The sequence below is a fragment of the Silene latifolia genome, chromosome 2 (assembly GCF_048544455.1).
Source record: "Silene latifolia isolate original U9 population chromosome 2, ASM4854445v1, whole genome shotgun sequence".
Classification (NCBI taxonomy): domain Eukaryota; kingdom Viridiplantae; phylum Streptophyta; class Magnoliopsida; order Caryophyllales; family Caryophyllaceae; genus Silene; species Silene latifolia.
Window position 1 is genome coordinate 23817507 of NC_133527.1, and position 24898 is coordinate 23842404.

Below are 24898 nucleotides of genomic sequence, written 5' to 3' on the forward strand. Positions count from 1 at the left end.
TATATTAAAGTCAGCTTAAAAATTGGTGATTGTTTCAAGAGTGATCTTATTGCTCTTGTAGACAGTGGAGCTGACTTGAACGTAATTCAAGAAGGTATCACTACTACATATACAGGCTATAACAACGGTCAAAAACCGTTGTTATATAAACAAGCGGACGTTGTTAAAGCGTCCGTTGTAGAAGGTTTTAACAACGGTTGGTTTACTTAACGAAACCGTTGTCAAAAAATATTAACAACGGTTTTATGTATAAAAACCCGTTGTGGAAAGTGTGACTCAATTTTGGGGGGAAAGTTATAACAACGGGTTGTAATATACAAAACCGTTGTTATAACTAAAGACAACGGGTTGTTTCTCAATAACCGTTGTTGTTTGTTCTTAAAAAATAAAAAAATTAAAAATTAAATATTACTAGATGCATGCATAATTACGGCCTGTTAGAATTCCGATGCATGCATTATTACTGACATCACTGTACATATGAACGGATAATATGGAATGAGAAGGGTTAGTAATAGGATTTGAAGCAGCATTATTGAGAGATATGATGATGATTATTATGGCACAACTTCCTAACATATATATTAATTAAAAAGCAATTAACTCAACCCACACATTGCTTAGTATAAATACATTGCATATCTCAACTAACATTTCCATTATCTCATATATTCATCTCCAAACTCTAACTGTTAAAACAAACTCTACTTAATCTTTCAAATCAAACTCAAAAACTCTAAGAAAATGAATGATTTCATCCTAAAGACTCTTACCATGATCGAGAACAACAACAACTTCATCCGCCGGTTCCTCCATATTGAGGAAAGTTTCAGGAGCTACCTTGCGGAAGCTCGATCCGCACTGAAGCACGCCAAAGAAAATGGCTTGACGGAGCAGCAGCAGTTGCAGCTATATGACGATATAGCAACTACTGAATGGAACCTCCAAATAGCCAAGGAGGAGAGGACGGATACGATAGAGCACAATAAGATCCTCCATGAAAATATAAGAATTGCATTTTTACATATGTAATTTTTTTTTTTTAATTTATGTATTTATAAATATATATATATATATATATATATATTAATTATGTTTATCTTACTTCTTCATCTTGCTTCTTCATTGTTTTAGTAACTAATTATGCGAACAATACTTAAACAAATAACATAATGGTCGATAAAAACACATACATGCAAAAGAAATAAATAGAAAAAGAAAATAATGACGATGAAACTAACAGTACGTGACGGCGAGATTTACCTGATAAATACAGAACGTAATTGACGATGAAATCACAGTGACGGCGAGAAGATAAAGCGACGATGAGAAAGAGAGAAATAGAGAAAGAGAGAAAGAGAGTGTGTATGTGTTTTGTGTTTGTTTGTCTGATGTGTTTGTGTTTGTGTTTGTGTATTAAGGGTTGTGTTTTGTGGTGCAGCAGACTTGCATTTGTGTGGTTTATAGTATTGAAGGTATTGACAACGGTTATTAAACAACAACCGTTGTGAAATAAGTTTTAACAACGGTTGTAAAAAACACCCGTTGTTAAATAAGGTTTAACAACGGGTTTCAAAAATAACCGTTGTGATTACTTTTCACTAACTTTGCGCCAATTTTGCGCCAAATTATTAACAACGGTTGTGCATGTGTGACCCGTTGTTAAAACTAATAACAACGGTTTTTATAACCATACCCGTTGTAATTGATTTTAGTAAAATTCGCGCCATACATTCTACAACGTCTATTGTGATTTTCGTGAATAATCGTTGTTAAAGGGGCGTTGTAGTTGCCTGGATTTGTAGTAGTGTATGATACCTACTACTTATTTTCAGAAAACTTCTCATACTCTTTCTCATGCAGGAGGAGAAAAGCTCAATATTGAGTTCAAAATTCCAAAAGCCTATATTTGCATAGATGGTAAATGTATCTCTTCATCTTTTCTTCTAGTCAAGGACAGATTGACTACTCCAATTATATTGGGAACCCCTTTTATTAATCAAATTTATCCTATTACTTTTATTAACAAAGAAAAGATTATTGCTACATATAGGCATGAACCTATTATTTTGAGGTTTGTTACCAAACCTATTACAAAGATTTTACACCATGTCTATGACCATCTTCTGTATAAGGAGAAACAATTAAATTTTTTAAAACAAGAAGTTTCTATACTAACTCTTGATGAAAAGTTGCAGAATCCAAAGCTACAAGGTAAAATTACTCTTTTAAGTAATAATTTTGCTTCTTCCATATGTGGTGATCATCCCTCTGCTTTTTGGGATAGAAAAAAACACGTCGTTACTCTTCCTTATGAAGATGACTTCGATGAGAGAAATATTCCGAGCAAGGCAAGACCTTGTCAAATGAATTCTGAGTATTTGACCCTGTGTCAAAAAGAGATAGCATCTTTAGTAGAAAAGAAGTTAATTACAGCTTCTAAATCTCCGTGGTCATGTACTGCATTTTATGTTAATAAGCATACTGAGCAGGAAAGGGGAGTCCCCAGACTTGTTATCAATTATAAACCTTTAAATAAGGTTTTAAAATGGATTAGATACCCCATTCCTAATAAAAAGGATCTTTTAGACAGATTATATGATTCTGTTATATTTTCTAAATTTGACTTAAAATCTGGATATTGGCAAATTCAGATTCATCCTGATGACAGGTATAAAACCGCTTTTAATGTGGCAATATGAATGGAATGTTATGCCATTTGGTTTAAAGAATGCCCCCTCTGAATTTCAAAAAATTATGAATGAAATTTTCAATGATTATACTGATTTTATCATTGTATATATTGATGACATCTTAGTATTTTCAAAAACTGTTGAGATGCATTTTAAGCATTTGAATATTTTCCAGAAAATTATTATTAGAAATGGTTTAGTAATCTCTAAGCCTAAAATGATGCTTTTTCAAACCAAGGTAAGATTTATTGGTCATAATATTGAGAAAGGTAGTATTATTCCTATTAACAGAAGCATTGAGTTTGGCTCTAAATTTCCTGATGAGATTACTGGTAAAACTCAGTTACAAAGATTTTTGGGAAGTCTTAATTATATTTCTCCTTATTATAAAAATATTGCTGATGACACAGCTGTCTTATATGACAGATTAAAGAAAAATGCAGTTCCCTGGACTGATGAGCATACTAATGCTGTTAGAAAAATTAAGGCTAAGATTACATCTCTACCATGTTTATCCCTTGCAAATCCGTATTGGGAAAAAATTGTTGAAACAGATGCGTCTGATAAAGGTTATGGAGGGATTTTAAAGCAAATTGATCCTACTACTAAACAAGAATTACTTGTTAGATTTTATTCCGGGAAATGGAATAAAGCTCAGTCCAATTATGCTACTATAGCTAAAGAAGTCTTAGCTATTGTTAAATGTATTTTAAAATTTCAAGATGATTTATATAATAAGCCTTTTATTGTCAAAACCGATTGCAAGGCTGCTAAATACATGTTTACCAAAGATTTTAAACATGATGTTTCTAAGCAAATGTTTGCTCGGTGGCAATCTCATTTAGCCCCGTTTGATTTTCAGATTATTTATAAAAAGGGTAAAGATAATCACCTTCCTGATTTTTTAACCAGAGAATATTTGTGATATGTTTTGTTATGTGCAGATGATTCCTGGTTATCAAGGATCTTCCTCTTATAGAGGAAGAGGACGAGGTAATTCTTCTTATAGAGGAAGAGGACGAGGTAATATCCTTGTTCAGCATGGAAACAGAATTGTTACTATGATAGAAACTGGTAATACCAGTTCAGAAATTCAACAGACTTCGGTTAAACCAAAGTCATCATATGCAGCAGCAATCCAAAAGGATACCAAAAAAGAAGATGAAATGCTGCTGAATAATAATGAAGAAAGAGTTATACTCTTATTAAATAAAGGAGATGAAAAATTGGAGAATGATCCCTGGTATCTACATAAGAGGTACCTAGGAGGATTGGGTTATACCCAAGAAACCTACAAACATAGACTCTTCTATGAAGAGATTCTGAAAGCCAATGGCTGCACTATTAACCATTTTCTGGACAATGCAAACAAAGAGACATTTAAGTTCTCTAAAATTATTATTGGAAAGATATTTTCCATAACTGATTGGGGTATATCTCCATTCACTGAACGCTCGCTTACAGTGAGAAATGTTCAGATGAAATACAATTATTGGGATTATATCCAAGCGTTTGATAAAACGTTCTTTTATGAGAATGAATATTTGAGCCATACGTGGTTCATAAAATTAATGGTTTCTAACCATGATTTACCAAATTGGTTTATCAAATGGTGGAATTTTTATGGGGCTAACTCAGAAATTTTACCAAAATTATTTAAAGACTTCTTTTGTCAATGGCAAGAGGTTAAACCTGCCTCTCAGGATGATATACCTGAGAATTTACAATTTTTCATGGATTTTTCTATACCATGGATCTGGAGAGCTGCTCCAGTAACGGGTTATACCCGTGGGATGTTATGTCTCAAGTACCTCTCATATTCCATGTTTTGGGATAAAATGCTCGAGGAAAATGAGGAGGGTGAACTCCTTTGTGCTCCTACCATTAAACTACTTAAGGAAAAGATTACTCTTTTCATTGATCAAAAAGATCACGAGGAAGAAAAAGCTGCAAGAGAGCTTAGGCATAAAGAGATTGATGATGTATTGAGTTTATGGGCTGAGGATTCCCCAGACCTTCAAGATATTACGGATGAAGAGATTACGGAGGCTTATCAAAAAGCCTTATGGGAAACCCTACAGAAAAAGAAGAATGCAGATAAGGCATCTACATCTGATGTCTCCATGAAAGGATCTAAATCCGATGTATCTATGACGTCACTACAGAGTCAGTCGTCTTTTAATATTTTACTACAGGACTCTCAAGATCCTGATGAAGATCTTCTTCTGGATGATGACAGAAGAAAGAAAGGAAAGGACAAAGTGTCTACATCAAAGATAATCCGGAAATAACTTAAGCATAGGTGTCCAAGACAGTTGTCTGTCTTTTAGTCTTTATTAAAAGTTACTTTTGTAAAAGCATTTATAATGCTTAATCATTTTGTCTGTAATGACGTAAGTGCTTACGTCTTTGTATTTGTCTTTCTTTATCCCCCTGCCTATATAAGGAGGGCTTTTTTTATTTCAGAAGGTATCAAGTCTTTAGACGCCTTCTCTCTCTCTTTGTAAAAACCACCCCTAAAATCAATAAATAAATCAAGCGTTCTTCATCTGAGCACGACTTAATTTTGTAAGTATTTTTTCTTTATTTTTATTTTCTATTTTTCTTTATTTATATTCTAAGTTGAAGGATGAGCCTTATAGGCTAATCCTCTGTATTACACTATGACTATCTGAACTAGTAGTTATTTAGACTCCGTGATCCTTATACTGGGAGCGGTGCTGGTGCTTTTATACCATGGCCTATTTTCTGAGATAGTTTATGCTTGGGTTATTATTATAAGCTCATGGGATCGTCCTGTTTGCCCGTGTTTGCCTGGGATTGGCGTTTTGGGTGTTTGGAGTGGTCATTGAGCTTGCAACCATATTAACCTTTAAGTATTGTAAAACCGCTGTCTCCCTGGCCGGGTTTAAGAGCTCCCCACTTTTGGAATCTCATGCTTTCCCTTGACTTTTGACTTGCAACTTGGGCTTGACTTGGATATTTGATCACATTTGTATTTTGCTAATTGATCCAACAAATTCCCATGCAAAAATCCATGCAACTTGAAGCACAAAGTCCATGCAACATCCAATCCTTAGTCCATTTGGCCTTCTTTCCTCTTAGCTTGCAATTTCTAGCAACTTTGTAGTATTTTAGCTCCAAAAAGCTTGTTTCCTACAAAATATGTCAAACCATCCAAAACAACTAGAAATGCAAATATTAGCTATAAAACACTTAAGATAAGTCCTAAAGACATGTAAAATCAAGCTAATATAGGGGGTTAAAATGTATAAAATATGCACTTATCAAGTAGCGAGGATCACCCCTCAAATCCTCATGAACATGCCCTTGAAGGACATACCCGTGCAATAGGCAAAACCCGAATGCCCTACGCCTCGCAACATAGGAGATAGAAGGGTCGACCCTGTTTATGAATCGATCGATGAATCAAGCATTCGGACTCCTTTTGAAGTCACAAGACGGTCAACATCAGCTCTTGTGAATCCAAGCAAATCCCTAAATTTGTTCTTATACCCTTGAGAAGTGGAAGGTATGGCAGGTATATGTTCTGGGTCCCAACCACCAATTGCAGCTATTTCTTCAGGAAACGGGCAGATATCGCCTCCAAGGAAAGCAAATACGTGGAAATTCGGGTCCCAATACTCAAGACTAGCATTTAAGAAAGGTTTGACCACCTTGATTAGTTTCAAGCTCAAGATCGATCCAAAGTTGTAGGCACCCATATCGTGTTTCTCCACATTCGAGAACTCGTTCGTCCATTCTTTAAGACGGATTTCTAAAGTATTTATGATGTATGATTAATTAGAGAGTTTTATGTAATAGACGGAAGAAAGACGGAAGAATTATGTGAATAAAACATCCATCGACGTCTATATTTATACTAAAAGCTATTTCCTGAAATCTGTCAGGACGGACACACTTGGGAAAGGACGCAGCACCTGCTGCGCCTCTTCAAAGGGACGCAGCTCATGCTGCGCCTCTTCCTCAGCTACCCTACTGTGATGTTCCGCATTGGATATTTCCTAATTCCTTTACGCATAATTTCCTATCCATATGGGTTATTATTTTTGGTAATTCCGTCAAATTACCATATTTCGAGTTTCCTAATTCAATGGGCACCCATTTCGAGGCGAGATCGACATTTTCGTCAATTTAGCACACTTACCCATTTCTTTTTTAATTTTCTTTTTGGAGAATCATTTCACCAATTTATTTAATTATTCATTTTCAAGCTTACCCATTTCTTTTTTAATTTTCTTTTTTGGGGAATCATTTCACTCCCGTTTCATATTACATTTCAAACTTATATGTTTCCATTTTTCATTTTTTTAGGGGGTAACCCCCCTACCGTCCGGTCATTTTCGGCAATTATTTTTGCATTTTCTCGAGTCTTTGTCTTGCGCTAATTTAGGCCATGTGTACAAATATGTGATTTATGTAAATTTCTGTGTAAATTTCGGCAGCATGACGGCATAAACTGTCATCTACCAAACCTGTTCAAAGCTAACCTGCAGGTACAAACAAAGCAAACCAGCAGCAAAGGCACTCAGGCCGTCATATATATAACCAAAAAAGGGAATATGTACACCAAACTGGGGGCTCGTGCCCGAAACAAAGTCCGAAAATCCAAAAATGAAAGTCCTAAAAATGTAGAGAAATGTATGCAGTACAACCAACAACAAAAACAAACAAAAAGCTGCGAACTACTACTGGTCGCCGCCTAGCTCGGTGACTCTCGCCTTGAGAGCAGCGATCTCGGCGTCACGGACCTCCAGCTCCCTCAGTAGACGAGCTACCTCCTCTCGGGACTGGGCTAGCACTCGCTCCAGGTCGCACTCCCTCTGCAAATGCAACAATTGGCTCATGTCAATCAGTTCAAACATAAAGAAATTTAGAAAATTCAAAAGTGAAGTAAACGGGAGGTTCATACCTGACGTCCTTGACAGCCAGCAAGTGCCTCAACGGCAGTAGCCCGTAGCCTGTTGGCTACCCTCCACAAAGCCACAAACCGATATGGCGCTACCTGCATTTTAATAAACAAGGATTCTCAATGATTGGACAAAGTCAAACAAATGTATTCTTATACAAAAGCTAAACAAGTTGGGGAACTTACCCTCTAAATCAGATGCTGCCACTCGTCCAGGCCAGCATCCGTCACCGCCTCGCCGAAGTCGCGAAGCTCAGAGATCATCGTCATCCCCGACGCATCAGTATACTCGAGGGTCTCAGGGTACGCTGGGGGCTCGATGCCCGCCACCTCAACCTCCTGCAAAATTAAAAAGGTTTCCATCAATTGATGATCATTAATCATGTTTTCAAGACAATTAAAAGAAAATTGAAGTACTTGCCACGACTGGCTAGTACGCCAACCTCCGGTAGAGGAACGCCGAGTAGTCCTCACCAGGAAGAAGAAGGGCATCGCCACCGACGTCTGCCAAGTCAGCCTCCCTCTCAACATCAGAAGGCTCCCTGAACATCGTCCGAGGAGGATCGATGGGGACAGTAAGGACATCTGGAGAGCACTGGCGAGTCAAACGCTCGCCCAAGTACCACACGGGACCCATCGACGTCCTCAACAACAACCGGCTCGAGCTCCGAGGTCGAAGGACCTCAGCCACAAAAGGAGGAACGCCAGTGTAGTCTGCCCAAGGCTTGGGCACACACTAAGATAAGCAAACAAAAGGTCATTCTTATGATCAGTTCTAAAAGAAAGCAGTGAGAAAGCAAACAAAAGAAGGTGAGTCAAAGATACTCACGTCATCCAACTGTAGAGCGTTCACATCCCGTCGACAGGCGTCGTGAAAGGAACACCGGCTCTTCGTGCGACACATCACCCAGTCCCTTACGACGGGATAGGCTCTCTCCCCCGGCTCCGTCATCTTGGGCGCGAGGCTCAGAAAGTAGGAATACACTCACGCCTGCAAAACAGGATAATCAATAACGATCATTTGTGATTTAATAAGGAAAGGAAATGATTTTTCATGATACAAAATGAAGGTTCATACCTCCAACAGTAGTCCAAGACCAACGGTGGCAGGAGAAGTCCCCTTCTCCATCAGCTCCGGACGAATCATGGCCCTCATATAGCGAATGAGGACCGCAAAACCAGCAGTGACCCAGTCCCAACGACCTAAGCCATCCAGGTCAGAAAGGAAGGGAAGAAGCTTTGTCGACAACCTCTCTCCCTTGTCTCCGAGGTAGATCGAAGACAAGAACCACCAGAGCCACAAACGAGCTCTCTGATCTGCAGTACAAGGAGGAGGAGCCGTCTCCCTCCCATCAATCACCATCATCATTGGGGTCTTCCCAGCGAAGTAATCCCGGACATAGGAACTCGGCACCAACCCGGGAACCGCAGCAGCCTTCGGCATCAGGTTCCAACCGATCAAGTTCCTAGCCTCGGCCGAGTCCACTCTCATGGCTGTCTCCGGCCACACCACAGCCTTAGTCCCGCACGGCAAGCCAGAAATCATGCCGTAGTCCTCCAACGTGACCCCAACCTCGCCAAAAGGCATGTGAAAGGTAGAGGTCGTGTCACAAAGCCGATCAAGGAAAGCTCGAACCAGGCTAAGGTTACCCCGAATTTTCCTTCCCTTGATATCCCTCCATGCTCGTACCAAGGCACCAAACGCTCCCCACTCGATGATGGTCTGCTCCTCAGCCGACAGTTTCCCATAAGCCTCCATCATTGTAGTGTAACCCGAGAAGGACTTGATGTTCCCGGCCACCTATTTTGATTCAGGGCAAAAGCTATCTTTAGCTCGAATGAAGGAGAAAAGGAATAACAAATGAGAATAAAAGAAGGTAAATGAAAGAATGATGAGTTCAATTTACCAAGCTCTTCACCGTCCTGTAGGCCAGGTGACTCTCCGCAGCCCAGATGAGGTGTCTGCTGTCCCAACTCGCAGCCCACTCTGGTGCTCCCCTCAGCTGACGACCACCTCATCCATCGTTGGCCCGCCTTAGGACCTCCTCCTCAACAACCTCCTCCTCAACAGCCTCCTCCTCGAAGAGCTCGTCCTCAGCAGCCGTCACCGCCGCAGCAAAAGCCTGCTCTAATGCCTCCTCGAGCGTACGAGAAGGGTCCAGAACGGTGTCCACGTCTATGGGACTTCTCCCTGACGTAGAAGCCTCATCACCTGCAAAAATAAAGTGAATTCAGGCCGCGTCAAATGACGACGAGCCTTAGTTAGGGGGATTTTCGAGCTTTCAAAGCTCCGAGATCACTCTTTTCCCTCCATCTTTGGCCGTTTTCCCCAAAACCCAGTCACTCATGTGGTAATATGGGTCAAGTCAAGCCTAAATTGAAGCCTAGTCGTGGGTTTGAGTCGGAATTTCGACAGCATTTCATTATTACGACAATTATGCCCTAGAAAAGTGTCCTGTTAAAGCCGTCACAAATCAAAAATCTAAAATGGTAGGAAGTTTACCCATCATACAAGGATTCCAAATATCAAGTTTCGTCACAAATGGGCAGTCCTAAGGCTATTTTCGAAGCGATTTACGGTTCAGCTGTGAGACCGTCACAATTTCACTCAAATGCTCAAAATTCAATGAAAATTCGAAACAAATATATGGTTGTGATCCTTATACTACCAATTATCCACTTACAAAGTCAATTTTACAAGGCAAAGTCGTTTGGGGGAAAAGCCCCTAATTTTCGACATTTTTAGGGTTGGAAACTCTAATTTGTCGATCCAAATTGATCCAATGCGGAAGATTAATGCAAAAATAAGACACATACCTCGATTAGTCATGGCAAATGCAAGCTTTGGATCAAATTTTGGCGAGAAATGGTTGTAATTTGAGAGAGTATTGTGAGAATTTGTGTTTCGGAATTATGAGTAAATCTCGTGTTTTATCGAGTTTTTACTCAGACAAAGCCACACCCAGGAAAAGACGCATCAGGTGCTGCGCCTCTTCCAAGAGACGGGACTCTTGCTGCGCCTCTGTAACACCCCGTATTTTATTAAGTTGGATAAAATTCTGTTAATTGCTATTTTGAATTTAATTACATCATTTAACGATTTATATATATATGCTTAGCTAATTAATTAATTTCATCATAATTCGATACGTTAATTTTAATAATCATTAATAAGTTTATTTAAAGTTAGTTCGAGTTTATTTATTTAATAATTTCCGTTTCTTTACGAGTCCTTACGAAAGTTGTTTTAAGTGAACCCTAGATGGATTTTGGGAACAAAACCGTCCAATTAGCTATTTTGAGCTTATTTCACTAAAATAGCAATTTTTATTAATATCCGTTAGTTTCGTAAAAATCGCTAATAATTCCGATTCAAGCTGATATTGTATTATTTACGTTAACTAGCTGAGTTTATTTTATTTTCACTCATTAAATTTATTTATTATTGATTCCGTTTTATTACATAAACTTTTACTTAAATCGGTTAAATTTAACTCGAAACGATTTTAATAACGATCGAAGTTTCTTAACGACGAAGAAACGTACGTATAATAAATAGCAGGCTAGCAGGCTGCTGTCTCATTTCTAATTTCTCCCGTCAACTTTTCTTCTTCGTTCTTTTTGTTTCTTCTTCTGGCGAATTCTTATTTCCTTTTCAAATTTGATCTGTTGATCGACGTCGGTACTTCGTTCCTTATCCGTTTTCAACTATTTTTGTTCCATAGCGCTCCTTTCGTCGTTCTCGTCAATCCGTTGTAAGTAAAATTCATTTTCGTTATGTATTTTTACAAACCCAATTTATATTTTTAGCTTTGTTTATTATAAGACGGTTGTATGTACTAAAATAGACGGTCTGGTAGAATATTTGTTAGTCATAAATGATTAGTTCAATCGGAAAAAGGTAATAATGATAGGTTACTCAGTATTACTTGTAAAATATGTGTATTTTGAAAGTTTGGTTAGTCTGTTTTATAGTTGAGACGGTGTATAATTATATATAGGGATCATTATGGATGTTAATTAGTCAGTTGTATAGTTGAGACGGTGTATACTGATATGTGGAGATGATTGAGACGGTGTATACTGACCTCTAGGGATCATTTGGGATGCTAGCTAGTAAGTGGTATATTTGAGACGGTGGATACTGACATGTAGAGATCGTTTTGGGATGCTATTTGGGATCTTGTTTAGTTGTGGTATTGTGCGAGTAAATTAGATTTGTTTTTGAGTCCGCTTTGCAGTACTTTGGGACATTTTTGGGACTGTTTTGACTCGGTTTAGGACTGGTTTAGGATTGATTGAACTCTGTTTTGATACCGATTTTTGTGCACTTTTGATTTGTTTTTGGGACAATCGAAATGGAGGCCGTGTGGGCTGTTTTGGCCTCGGTTTTGGGAGCCGTGACAGACTGGTTTGGGCTCAGTTTTGGGACGGATAAAATGGTGCTTTATGGGACTGTTTCTAGGGCGTAAAAGTTGTGAAAATTTTCTTGGTATGCCTGTCAAAAGGGAGGTTCATAATGGTTTATGAACATAAGACGATAGCTAATGCATATGATTTACATGTTTTGATTTAAATTAATTTTCGTCTCATATTTTATATAAAGATAATTCGTTAATATCGTCCTTTCACATAATTATTTTAGGTGGCTCATATGTGGTTGAAGAGGAAGAGTAATTTTGGGTTTTAGAAGCTTTCTCAAGTTTTGCTTGTCTCTTTGATAGCTTAAGGTAACTATTCCGAGTTACTCGACGAATTAATGTCACATTAGTAGTTAATGTGTGCCGGTTGTTTGTTAAGTGTTTAGGTGATTGATAATGTGTTACTTTCGTTTTTCACATGATAGAAATTAGAAATAGCATGAGAATAATATTGCGATAAATTTTGTAATTTGGGCCAAAGTAGGCCAAGACTCGAAGTGGGCAGATTGACCGAACGAGTTTGGTCAAGCTAGGTTTAAACCGATCGACCTCGATTTGACCGATGACCCGTCGCGGGACTCGGGTCGAGGGTTTGTCTTTGAGGTGAGATTAGTTGTTATTTGAGGTTTTATGTTATGCCTTGATATTTGTAATTATCATTTCACATGTTGGTTGTTGGATGAATTGGTTGCCTTATACTTCAGTCTTCTTGTCTTGTTGCCATTTTAGCTTGTTCTCATGAATTATGAGATTAACGGTTAATTGGAATTTGGATTATTGTTGATATTGAGGATATTGTTGAATTGTCTCATTTGAATAGACATTTATATAGCCTTTCACATGATAGAACGTTAGCATTTATGTTGGTAAGTTGGACTCTTTGCCCTCTTATGGTTAAGTGGGTGTCCTATTTGTCTTGTGTGGTGTGGGCTAAAGTATTCAAGCTGGGACTAGCTGGGACTAGGTCCTAGGTGAGTACTTCGGCCTTCATCATAGATAGGTCTTTATAGTCTCTGACGAGTATATGTTCACTGCTTGATAGCCTTTGTGTTCCTGACTAGTGGATTTATATCCAAGTTGGGGCATGACCTCGGTACTTATTTTGATAGTATGGGGTCACTTAAGTACTAGCCAACCCTTCGGTGGTGTCCTTAGGGTACTCACTTCACTTTGTTTTAAAAAAAGTTGTGGGTCTTGGGTGCGGTGGTGTGTATCCGCATGTCTAGGTCTGCGCAGATTTTAGGCTAGGGTTGTGTTGTCTCTTGGCCATGTTTTCTTAATAGTAACCGCTGAGCCAAGATACCGGTTCAATTACCTTCCCTACCTCGTGGTATAGACTCGAGTTACAAAGTGACTATTGACCGTACTAAGAACTTATGCCTGTCTTTGATATATTGCCCTTTCTTGTTTGATGATTCTATGAATCATAGAAGGTGAGATGCAAGCCGGCTATGGTTGATAGAGTTTGGATTCCTGGATGTTATGTGATTCACATGATAGTGTAGTATGAGTCGGTCTAGTATTCACATGCTAGGACTATGTGGCGTTATATTGTTGTTCACATGATAAGCACGATTTCCTTAGCATCTATATGCTAAGGCAGTGTGTGATTCATATTCATATTCTTATGTTTACATGTTATATTAATTATGGCATTTCGTGGCTGGGAGAACTCGGAGTTACTCCCCACTGACTGTGGCTTTCGTATTTGTATAAAATGCGAATGACAGGTAGGTGATGCATATATGGAGTACATGGACGAGCTAGCGAGCAAAGTAACCTTGGGACCTAGACTGGTTTTATTTTATGGTGACCCTTAAACCCTTTTTATGTCACATACATTTTAGGGACATATGTCTCCCTTTCTCATATTTGGTTTGTATAACTTCTCATATTTTGGACCTTGCATGTTTGACACCTTCCCTTTTGGATATCTTTATAACAGGTTCAGGTTTTAAAAATTACAGGTTTTTACCCAATTGAACCTATTACAAACCTATCCTGTCAGTTTTTCTGTAGAATTATGTGTTTACTTTTCCGTAATAAATGAGGGTGTCACAGTTGGTATCAGAGAATATTTGCTCCCGACGCACGTTTGTGCACCCTACTATAAATAACTTGACCTTAAAATAATAAACTTGAGAGACAGGTAGGATGGGTAGATTTAGGATCTTATGTTGTAGTCTCTTTGTGTTTGTTCTTTGTTAGGTACTAACCTGTTTGTTGATTGTCATTTAATAATTGTTGCGTTCTTGGATCAATGACCGTGAGCTTATCTATAGCTAATGGAGTTATTACCCCTATTAAAAAAAAAAAAATTTGAACTAAAGGTTTTGAAAATATTTTAATGTTTTTCACTGGTTTTAACGTCAATTAGTGTTAAAGCTTGTTATTGGAGACGTCTGATAATTAGTTTTATCATTTGTTGGTGTAAAAATGTATTTTTAGGTCTTTGAATTGGAATATTGATGTTCTTGAGTGATCGCCAAGAGTATCTCCATTCCATTGAAAGGACACTTATATTTTACGAAGATCAAGATTTAGTGCCGATTGCTGAGGATTGAAGATTTGTTCAACCTTTGAAGAATGCTTTTACTTCCTTGAAGATGTTTCTCTTTCTTTTTGTATCTCGCCTTATTCTTAATCTCTTGGTGCTTATCCTCCTTCTAAACTCCCTTCAGTTTTACTTTAAAAGCTACGCTTGTACTCCTAACTTGTCTTTTGTTCTTTGCTTATCCTCCCTTAACGCCATTTGATAGTACTCTTTCTTTTGAGGAATGTTGACCTGGGTTGGAAAATTCGACTTTTGAGGAGATTGTTTGTGTTTGACCCTTAACCCTGGCTTTGAGAAGTCGTGATGTTAGAAAGACTTAGATAAGGTGATGAGACATACTTAGTGATTCTTATACCTAGTTCCTTGACTAAGTAAGTCGAGTTGTGATTGGCTTCCATAATCACTTTGGACATGAGAGTTTGATAATGGGTATGACCATATGAGAAAAGCTAATGTGGGATTATTAGTTGGCTCTTGAGAGTTCTTGAGTTGAGAGAGATTTAGTATTGAGAAGAATTTGTTAACCCTATAGTTTTATAGACCTTGAGGTCGCATTGAGTACTTGAGATGATGGGATGATGTCGTAGCTGAGTGTAGCTGGGTGTAGTTCCGCTTTTGGGAATCCTTGATAAGTAAAAGGATAGAGAAACTTGAGATCCTATTGATTTTTCAGATTTTAGGGTTGGTATGTTACTACCTTGTTTTGAAATGAGAACCTTGTGGAATATTTGAGGAACCTTCTCTTGGAGTTTGGAGCTTGGTATTGGGATTCTTGATTGAAGGTTTATTTTTTTAAGGAACCCATAATTGTCACTAGTTGGATACGAATATAGCTTTGTTGGAAGCCTTGACCTTAGGCTTGTGAAAGTTGTTTCTGGATGTTTGAGGATTTGGAGCGATGAGATCACACTTATAGTGGAGTACCTTGTTTCAGGGAATAGATTAGGATGAGGTAACATAAGCGATTGAGGAAACCCTTGGGAGTGATGTGGTTATGAGTTTTGCTGTTAGGAAGTTTTCGGAACCGTTTTGAGTGATGTTGTTGTTTGAGATAAGAGTGTCTGGCGTTCCCTTGTTGGCTAATTTCCCTTTCTCCTTGATCATAAGCGTTACCGTTCATACCTCATTTCCTCACTTCATCTTGCTCCTCCTTTAAGTTTGACACTCGTATCTTGTGAAACTCTATCTTTAACATCCTTGTAATTTTGACTTCAATTTTTACCCTATGAAAGTCATTATAGCTCTTTTGTTGGTTAAGTTTGAGCACTCTTAACATACTTTGTTTTTATGCTATCTAAGTTACTTTCCTTTTTGTACAACTTCTAAACTTTCAAGCTACCAGTTTTGATTCTTTTTTTTTTTAAGTTTATGTCACTTCTGCAAACCTAACCTATTTTAAAGATTTGAAAATGAAAATTCGATTTAATTCTCTAATTGCTCTTTGAGTATAGACTTCTTTATCATAGTTTTGAGTTGCTAAACCTGAGATTTTTTTAAATTTTATCCAATTTCTGTTAACTTTGATCTATTTATGACTTCTTTGTCAAAGTTTAATGTTACATTTTCAGGGATTTGACCCCAATTGGGTTTAAAAGTGAAACCTTTATTTCTATTTTGGCTTTTTGCAAATGAAAATTTGGGTAAATTACCTTTTCTTTTGATTTTAACGTTGATCGGATGTTAGAACTCGTTATTAGAACTGTTTAATAACTTGTTCTACTCTTGTCGACGAGTGATTTTCGGTTTTAAATTTGTCTTTGACTTGGAAAGTTAGCGCTCTTGTGTGCACGACAAGAGCAATTTCGTTCCATGAATGAGACTTATACATTTGAAAACTTTTCATTAATGTTTCTGAAAGTATTTTGATTTTCGATTTATACAAATGATTTGCCTTTGACCTTATCTTGGATTTGGAATGTGATGTTCTTGAATGCGCAACGAGAGCACTTCCGTTCCTTTGATGAGAATCGGTTCGACGAGAAAATTTTATTTGAAACTTTGAAAGAATTTTAATTCTTACTATTTGCAACCTTTTAATATTTTGGGTTACCAATTTCAAAAATTCCAGTTTTATTTTCATAACCTTCCATTTCTACTTTCAAGTTTCGAGGACGAAACTTTTTAAAAAGATGGGGTGATTGTAACACCCCGTATTTTATTAAGTTGGATAAAATTCTGTTAATTGCTATTTTGAATTTAATTACATCATTTAACGATTTATATATATGCTTAGCTAATTAATTAATTTCATCATAATTCGATACGTTAATTTTAATAATCATTAATAAGTTTATTTAAAGTTAGTTCGAGTTTATTTATTTAATAATTTCCGTTTCTTTACGAGTCCTTACGAAAGTTGTTTTAAGTGAACCCTAGATGGATTTTGGGAACAAAACCGTCCAATTAGCTATTTTGAGCTTATTTCACTAAAATAGCAATTTTTATTAATATCCGTTAGTTTCGTAAAAATCGCTAATAATTCCGATTCAAGTTGATATCGTATTATTTCCGTTAACTAGCCGAGTTTATTTTATTTTCACTCATTAAATTTATTTATTATTGATTCCGTTTTATTACATAAACTTTTACTTAAATCGGTTAAATTTAACTCGAAACGATTTTAATAACGATCGAAGTTTCTTAACGCATTTAAGAAACGACGTATAATAAATAGCAAAGCTAGCAGTGTCTTTGTCTCATTTCTAATTTCTCACGTCAACTTTTCTTCTTCTTCGTTCTTTTTGTTTCTTCTTCTGGCGAATTCTTATTTCCTTTTCAAATTTGATCTGTTGATCGACGTCGGTACTTCGTTCCTTATCCGTTTTCAACTATTTTTGTTCCATAGCGCTCCTTTCGTCGTTCTCGTCAATCCGTTGTAAGTAAAATTCATTTTCGTTATGTATTTTTACAAACCCAATTTATATTTTTAGCTTTGTTTATTATAAGACGGTTGTATGTACTAAAATAGACGGTCTGGTAGAATATTTGTTAGTCATAAATGATTAGTTCAATCGGAAAAAGGTAATAATGATAGGTTACTCAGTATTACTTGTTAAATATGTGTATTTTGAAAGCTGGTTAGTCTGTTTTATAGTTGAGACGGTGTATAATTATATATAGGGATCCTTATGGATGTTAATTAGTCAGTTGTATAGTTGAGACGGTGTATACCGATATGTGGAGATGATTGAGACGGTGTATACCGACCTCTAGGGATCATTTGGGATGCTAGCTAGTAAGTGGTATATTTGAGACGGTGGATCTTGACATGTAGAGATCGTTTTGGGATGCTATTTGGGATCTTGTTTAGTTGTGGTATTGTGCGATAAATTAGGATGTTTTTGAGTCCGCTGCAGTACTTTGGGACATTTTTGGGACTGTTTTGACTCGGTTTAGGACTGGTTTAGGATTGATTGAACTCTGTTTTGATACCGTTTTTGTGCGACTTTCAGATTGTTTTGGGACAAGTCGAAATGGAGGCCGTGTGGGCTGTTTTGGCCTCGGTTTTGGGAGCCGTGACAGGCTGGTTTGGGCTCAGTTTTGGGACGGATAAAATGGTGCTTTATGGGACTGTTTCTAGGGCGTAAAAGTTGTGAAAATTTTCTTGGTATGCCTGTCAAAAGGGAGGTTCATAATGGTTTATGAACATAAGACAGTAGCTAATGCATATGATTTACATGTTTTGATTTAAATTAATTTTCGTCTCATATTTTATATAAAGATAATTCGTTAATATCGTCCTTTCACATAATTATTTTAGGTGGCTCATATGTGGTTGAAGAGGAAGAGTAATTTTGGGTTTTAGAAGCTTTCTCAAGTTTTGCTTGTCTCTTTGATAGCTTAAGGTAACTATTCCGAGTTACTCGACGAATTAATGTCACATTAGTAGTTAATGTGTGCCTGTTGTTTGTTAAGTGTTTAGGTGATTGATAATGTGTTACTTTCGTTTTTCACATGATAGAAATTAGAAATAGCATGAGAATAATATTGCGATAAATTTTGTAATTTGGGCCAAAGTAGGCCAAGACTCTGAGCTGGGCCAGATTGACCGAACGAGTTTGGTCAAGCTAGGTTTAAACCAGTCAGCCTCGATTTGACCGATGACCCGTCGCGGGACTCGGGTCGAGGGTTTGTCTTTGAGGTGAGATTAGTTGTTATTTGAGGTTTTATGTTATGCCTTGATATTTGTAATTATCATTTCACATGTTGGTTGTTGGATGAATTGGTTGCCTTATACTTCAGTCTTCTTGTCTTGTTGCCATTTTAGCTTGTTCTCATGAATTATGAGATTAACGGTTAACTGGAATTTGGATTATTGTTGATATTGAGGATATTGTTGAATTGTCTGCTGAATAGACATTTATATAGCCTTTCACATGATAGAACGTTAGCATTTATGTTGGTAAGTTGGACTCTTTGCCCTCTTATGGTTAAGTGGGTGTCCTATTTGTCTTGTGTGGTGTGGGCTAAAGTATTCAAGCTGGGACTAGCTGGGACTAGGTCCTAGGTGAGTACTTCGGCCTTCATCATAGATAGGTCTTTATAGTCTCTCACGAGTATATGTTCTTTGCTTGATAGCCTTTGTGTTCCCGACTAGTGGATTTATATCCAAGTTGGGGCATGACCTCAGGTACTTATTTTGATAGTATGGGGTCAGCTTAAGTACTAGCCAACCCTTCGGTGGTGTCCTTAGGGTACTCACTTCACTTTGTTTTAAAAAAAGTTGTGGGTCTTGGGTGCGGTGGTGTGTATCCGCATGTCTAGGTCTCTGCTGTGATTTTAGGCTAGGGTTGTGTTGTCTCTTGGCCATGTTTTCTTAATAGTAACCGCTGAGCCAAGATACCGGTTCGATTACCTTCCCTACCTCGTGGTATAGACTCGAGTTACAAAGTGACTATTGACCGTACTAAGAACTTATGCCTGTCTTTGATATATTGCCCTTTCTTGTTTGATGATTCTATGAATCATAGAAGGTGAGATGCAAGCCGGCTATGGTTGATAGAGTTTGGATTCTGGATGTTATGTGATTCACATGATAGTGTAGTATGAGTCGGTCTAGTATTCACATGCTAGGACTATGTGGCGTTATATTGTTGTTCACATGATAAGCACGATTTCCTTAGCATCTATATGCTAAGGCAGTGTGTGATTCATATTCATATTCTTATGTTTACATGTTATATTAATTATGACATTTCGTGGCTGGGAGAACTCGGAGTTACTCCCCACTGATGTGGCTTTCGTATTTGTATAAAATGCGAATGACAGTGAGTGATGCATATATGGGGTACATGGACGAGCTAGCGAGCAAAGTAACCTTGGGACCTAGACTGGTTTTATTTTATGGTGACCCTTAAACCCTTTTTATGTCACATACATTTTAGGGACATATGTCTCCCTTTCTCATATTTGGTTTGTATAACTTCTCATATTTTGGACCTTGCATGTTTGACACCTTCCCTTTTGGATATCTTTATAACAGGTTCAGGTTTTAAAAATTACAGGTTTTTACCCAATTGAACCTATTACAAACCTATCCTGTCAGTTTTTCTGTAGAATTATGTGTTTACTTTTCCGCAATAAATGAGGGTGTCACAGCCTCTTCCTCAGTTTCCCTCCAAATTAATTTTCGAAGATTCGTTATAAGTTCGTTATTTATGGGCCCATCTTTGGTGCGCCTCTTCCTCGATACCATATATCGTATATTTGGTCCGCTTGATGTTTATTCTTTGCCCGGACCCACATTTCTATGCCAGCTGCGAACTGTTGCGGTGTTTTATCAAGACCTCGCTTGCCACAACGAGCTAATATTCTCTGACAGGTGTTTCGACACACCTCAGTTCTGTTCCCCCAGCAAGAGTTCTGGACAGCCAATCGTCCCTCTCAACACGTGGATTCAACATCGATCTCGAGTTTTACCGAAGTTTGTTTAAAAACCGACCCAAGCAGATTTCTCCCAGTGAGAGTTCTGGACAGCCAATCATCCCTCTCAACACGTGGAGATCAACTTCAACCTCAAGTTTGCCGAAGTTTGTTTGAAAACCGACCCGAGCAGATTTCTCCCAGCAGTTTCTACCAACGTCCTGTTTCTCGTTGGAGTCTCAAGGAATCTCAGGTATGGTCTCTTCTTATGCCTGGCGAGCCTCCTTATGTAGTCTAATGGACTTTAAACGACCCTCCCCGATAGTCGACAGACTCTAAAATGTTCCCGACGACAGGTCCTTGGCTCAGACCCCTTGAGCCGCCTCGCGTCGCCATAGTCGTTATGTTATAATCTTCGATTGACCTGATGGCTATAATTTGAGTTTTGCCTTGTCCAAGCCTCAGTCAAAGTGGGTCCTCTGTAGATACCTCATTTCTGCACCTCCCGCAAACCACCCGGTGATGATTGGGCCGCATGTTTGGTACACGGAACGATTTATGACAATTCGTAAGTTTATCGTCAAGTGATAGCTAAAATACTTGTGTCTACCTCATAGTCGTCATCTACGCGCCGATACGGTCGTTTTACAGTAATTAGAAAACATTTGGAATCCGGGTCAAAAACCGTTCATTTTCTAATAACCGTTTAAAATGCTGGGTCAGAATATTCTGGAATGTTCCGGATATTTCTATTCCATACTTTCCAATCTTCTAATATTTGGTAAATTATATCCCGGAAATATTTTATAAATATTAAGGAAATTAAGATCAACCGCAATTCCATAATAGAAACGCGGAAAATCTATCTTCCGCGGGAGGAAACCACTGAGGAAAAGACGCAGCAGGTGCTGCGCCTCTTCCAAGAGACGCAGTGATTGTTGCTCCTCTTCCTCGGTTCTTTTCTGCGTATTTCAAATCTTTTCGAGATTTACTTCCAAAGTTTCACATAAACCCTAATTCCTCCGTGTGATTAGTATAAATAGGGACCTTCATCCCTCATATTTCTTACGCGAGTGTCCGCCCTTATCTTCTCCCTTTGCATTCTAAGACCACGCTCTTGCTTTTTGGCGCCTACGTGCTTGAACTTTCGACCACGTAAGCTCGGATCTTTCCAAGTACCAGCCTCGTTTTGCATGACCGACCAATTTGACCAACTCCACATCAATCAACTTAATCAATCTGTCTAATTTCCTCTTAAAGGGCGCTTTTGTCGTACATTCGAGTCGAGCATCACTACACGTTAACTTAGTCAATCTCGCTTCGTCAAACATGTAAGTCTGAGGGTGTAAATCCCTTCTTTTATTATTGTACTTTATTTTTGTAATCATTAATGTAAGATTTACGTCGAAAACACATTCAACGCCGATTTACAAAACCTTATTTCAAACCCTTTTTACGGATTAACAAGAGACAAACGTCGAGAAGGAGCGCAGCAACTGTTGCGCCTCTTCGAAGGGACGCAGTACCTGCTGCGCCTCTTCCAGAGGCTGCCGTAGTTCCTGATTTCCTTCTTCTTCCTTCGTCTTTTTGTTCGTCTGTTTGTTTGTTTTGCTTTGTCTTTTTTATTGTTCTTGGCATGTGATGACCGGGTTTTGCCGTCACTTCCGGTACCAAAAACAATTTATAAAACCAAATAAAAGTAGTATTTATTCGGGTGTCGAACACAAAGATGGCGGGGGTTAGATACTTAGTCCGTTTAAGTCTTTAGTCTAGTCAAACAAAAGTAAAGTTGATTTATGTAAAACTAAGATGCAACAAGGTATAAAATTTAAACTAAATGAAATTGTTTCTTAATTAATAAGGGAAGGCTAAGGTCTTTGGGTTCACAAAGGGCAATTAGGGGGAGAAACAAGGTCTAACAAGAAAATGGTAATAATGGTGGTCAAGGGTTTAAGACTAATTTCTTAGTCACCTTAAGCTCCTTAATAAGTTGTCACTTGATCGAGATGAACTAAATACAAATTAAGCATAGAGACTACCCAATAGCATGAGCACCAAGACGGATCAAATGCATCAAAGAGATGTTCTAACTTTCATTAAAACTCATCTATAAGCACTTCTAAAACTATCTAATAGCACAATGCACCAAGGTAAGCCAAACATGTCAATGAAATGTCCAATTTTCATTGAGGCATTTCCACAAACACTTCAAATGCATTAAGAGTAGAAACCACATAATCACCCAAATCAAAAGGTTAACAACCCAAATTCATCCCCTTAATTACCCAAATTCCCCCTATGACCTTAGATAAGACTACCCACTCATGTTCATGGGTGAGAAATTAACAACAAATTGCAACAATAAACAAGTAAACATTGTAAATATGATAAAGACTAATACTTTTGATGAATAACAATTAAACAACATAAGAAATGTAAACAAATCAAAATAATGTAAACAAAAGATGAGAATTGTACCAACTAAGAGGAAAGTAACAATCTTGGACAATAATGGAAGAATGAATTTCTTCTAATCTTCAAATACAACCCAAAATACTAATTGTATACTAATAAGAAAATGAAGAACTTGCATAAACAAAGGAAGAATTAAACTAATAATTAAAGAAAGATTGCAAATTTTATTGAATGAAAATGAGAAAGGAAATATTAGGGTTCTACAATATTGAGAGAGAAGGATGGACTAATCTAATTTTCTATTCTAATTGGTTGTGGTATGGTAATTCTATTCTAAGGTAGTGTAAACTAATATGAGGTGGTCTATTTATACTACTAATCTAATAATAATAATAATAATAATAATAACCTATAATAATCCTAATACTCAAAACCAAATTACACGGCTTCAGCAAAATAATTGAAAAAAGGGGAAAGGGGAGAACGATTAAAAGCAAAACGCAACAAGGGGGCGTCCTGCCGGCCGGCCGGCGGTCGGTGTGAGGTGCCGGCAGCGCGTACTTGAAGAAAAGGCGAATATTCACAAGGTGTGTGTGGTTGCCGGTGGGGCGGCTGCCGGGGCACCGGCATAGGAACACAAATTGATGCGAGAATGTTGTCTGCGGTGTTGTATGCCGGTTGCCCTGATTGCCGGTGGCTATGACCGTAGCGAGTCTTCATAAAAAGGAGGTAAATAGCGTGTGCGGCTACTAAGCGGGCATAGCATGTCGGCTGCCGGCAAGCCGGCATGGAGAACAATGGTTTCCAAATAACTCGTTTCGATTCCGAGTTTGAATCTGATTATGCTTTGGTGATGGTGGAGTTGCTTTGGTTGTCGTGGTGGTATGGTGAATGATGCGAGAATGGTGGATAATGGGGCTGTTGTCGGTGGAGCAGCAGAGGAAGGTGAAAATGATGAATGGTGGTATTGTTTGCGTGTCCTGGGTTTGATGATGACGGGTTTATAGTGATGAAGGTTGAAAGGTGCTGAAATGGTGGAATTGAGGTGTTGAAGGTGATAAAACGTGAAGTGGTAATGAAGATGGTGAAGTCGTGTGATGATGATGAGGATAAAGAATGATTAATGGTGGTGAATGGTGATGGAAGAGGACGGAGTTACTGTTGGGTTAAAACATCCAACACAAGGTATTCAATTTGCTAAGTGTTACATGTACATAAATTAATGATGTATAAGTAACATTTAGGTAGTGTTAAATGATGGACAATGCATTTGCTAAACATTACGTGAATTTCCATTTGGTGAAACGAATGAATTATTATTAATTCATTTGTTTAACGTAGAATGATTTTATGATTTTAAAATCTAACGTCATTTTACGTGGCTATATAAAGGATGGCAAATCCTTTGGAAAAAGTATCTCACAACATATATCAAACAAGGTGACTTAGCTTGGTAAATAGCAAGTCGGGTTTGAGGGTGAGAGGCAGTATAACGGGTGTTTTTATACAATAATTTAGGAGGTTACTCTAGGGGTAATATTAGTGGCATTGACTAATATTACTGGAGGGCTAGAGGTTGTTATCTTAAATTATTTTGGTTTCGGATTGGTATTAATTCGAGACGGTTACGTTGTACTGGTACTATATTATTATAGTGGATTCTAGTCGATTTGGCTAGTGGGTTTTACTTCCGGTTTGGAAGGTTTTGCCCTGGGTTTAACCCTAAAATATCGTCTCATCTTATTATTGCTTACATTTATTTACTTTTACGGTTTACTTGTCAATTGGTTGCTTCCGTTGCGCGTGGGAGATTGACGCTAATTTCCCAACAGTGGTATCAGAGCCACTAGGCTCGGTCCGGTGGCTGGTTTATAATTGGCAAGGATGTCAAATATGGGGTCTCAATTTGCAGTACCAAAATTTGATGGTAAAAGTAGTTTCACCCTTTGGCAAAGAAGGATGAAGGATCTCCTGGTTCATCTTGGCTTGGCTAGAGCCTTGAAAGGAGATGATGGTAAGCCGG

The 24898-nt window shown here is 38.0% G+C and overlaps 1 long non-coding RNA gene across 1 annotated transcript; it reads left to right on the forward strand.

Annotated features, from left to right (window-relative positions):
- The first annotated feature begins 5178 nt into the window (after nucleotides 1-5178).
- Nucleotides 5179-14032, forward strand: LOC141628865 (uncharacterized). Its single transcript, XR_012537201.1, has 3 exons — nucleotides 5179-5261; nucleotides 12269-12353; nucleotides 13775-14032. It is a non-coding gene; the product is annotated as an uncharacterized LOC141628865 (long non-coding RNA).
- The last annotated feature ends 10866 nt before the right edge of the window (nucleotides 14033-24898 follow it).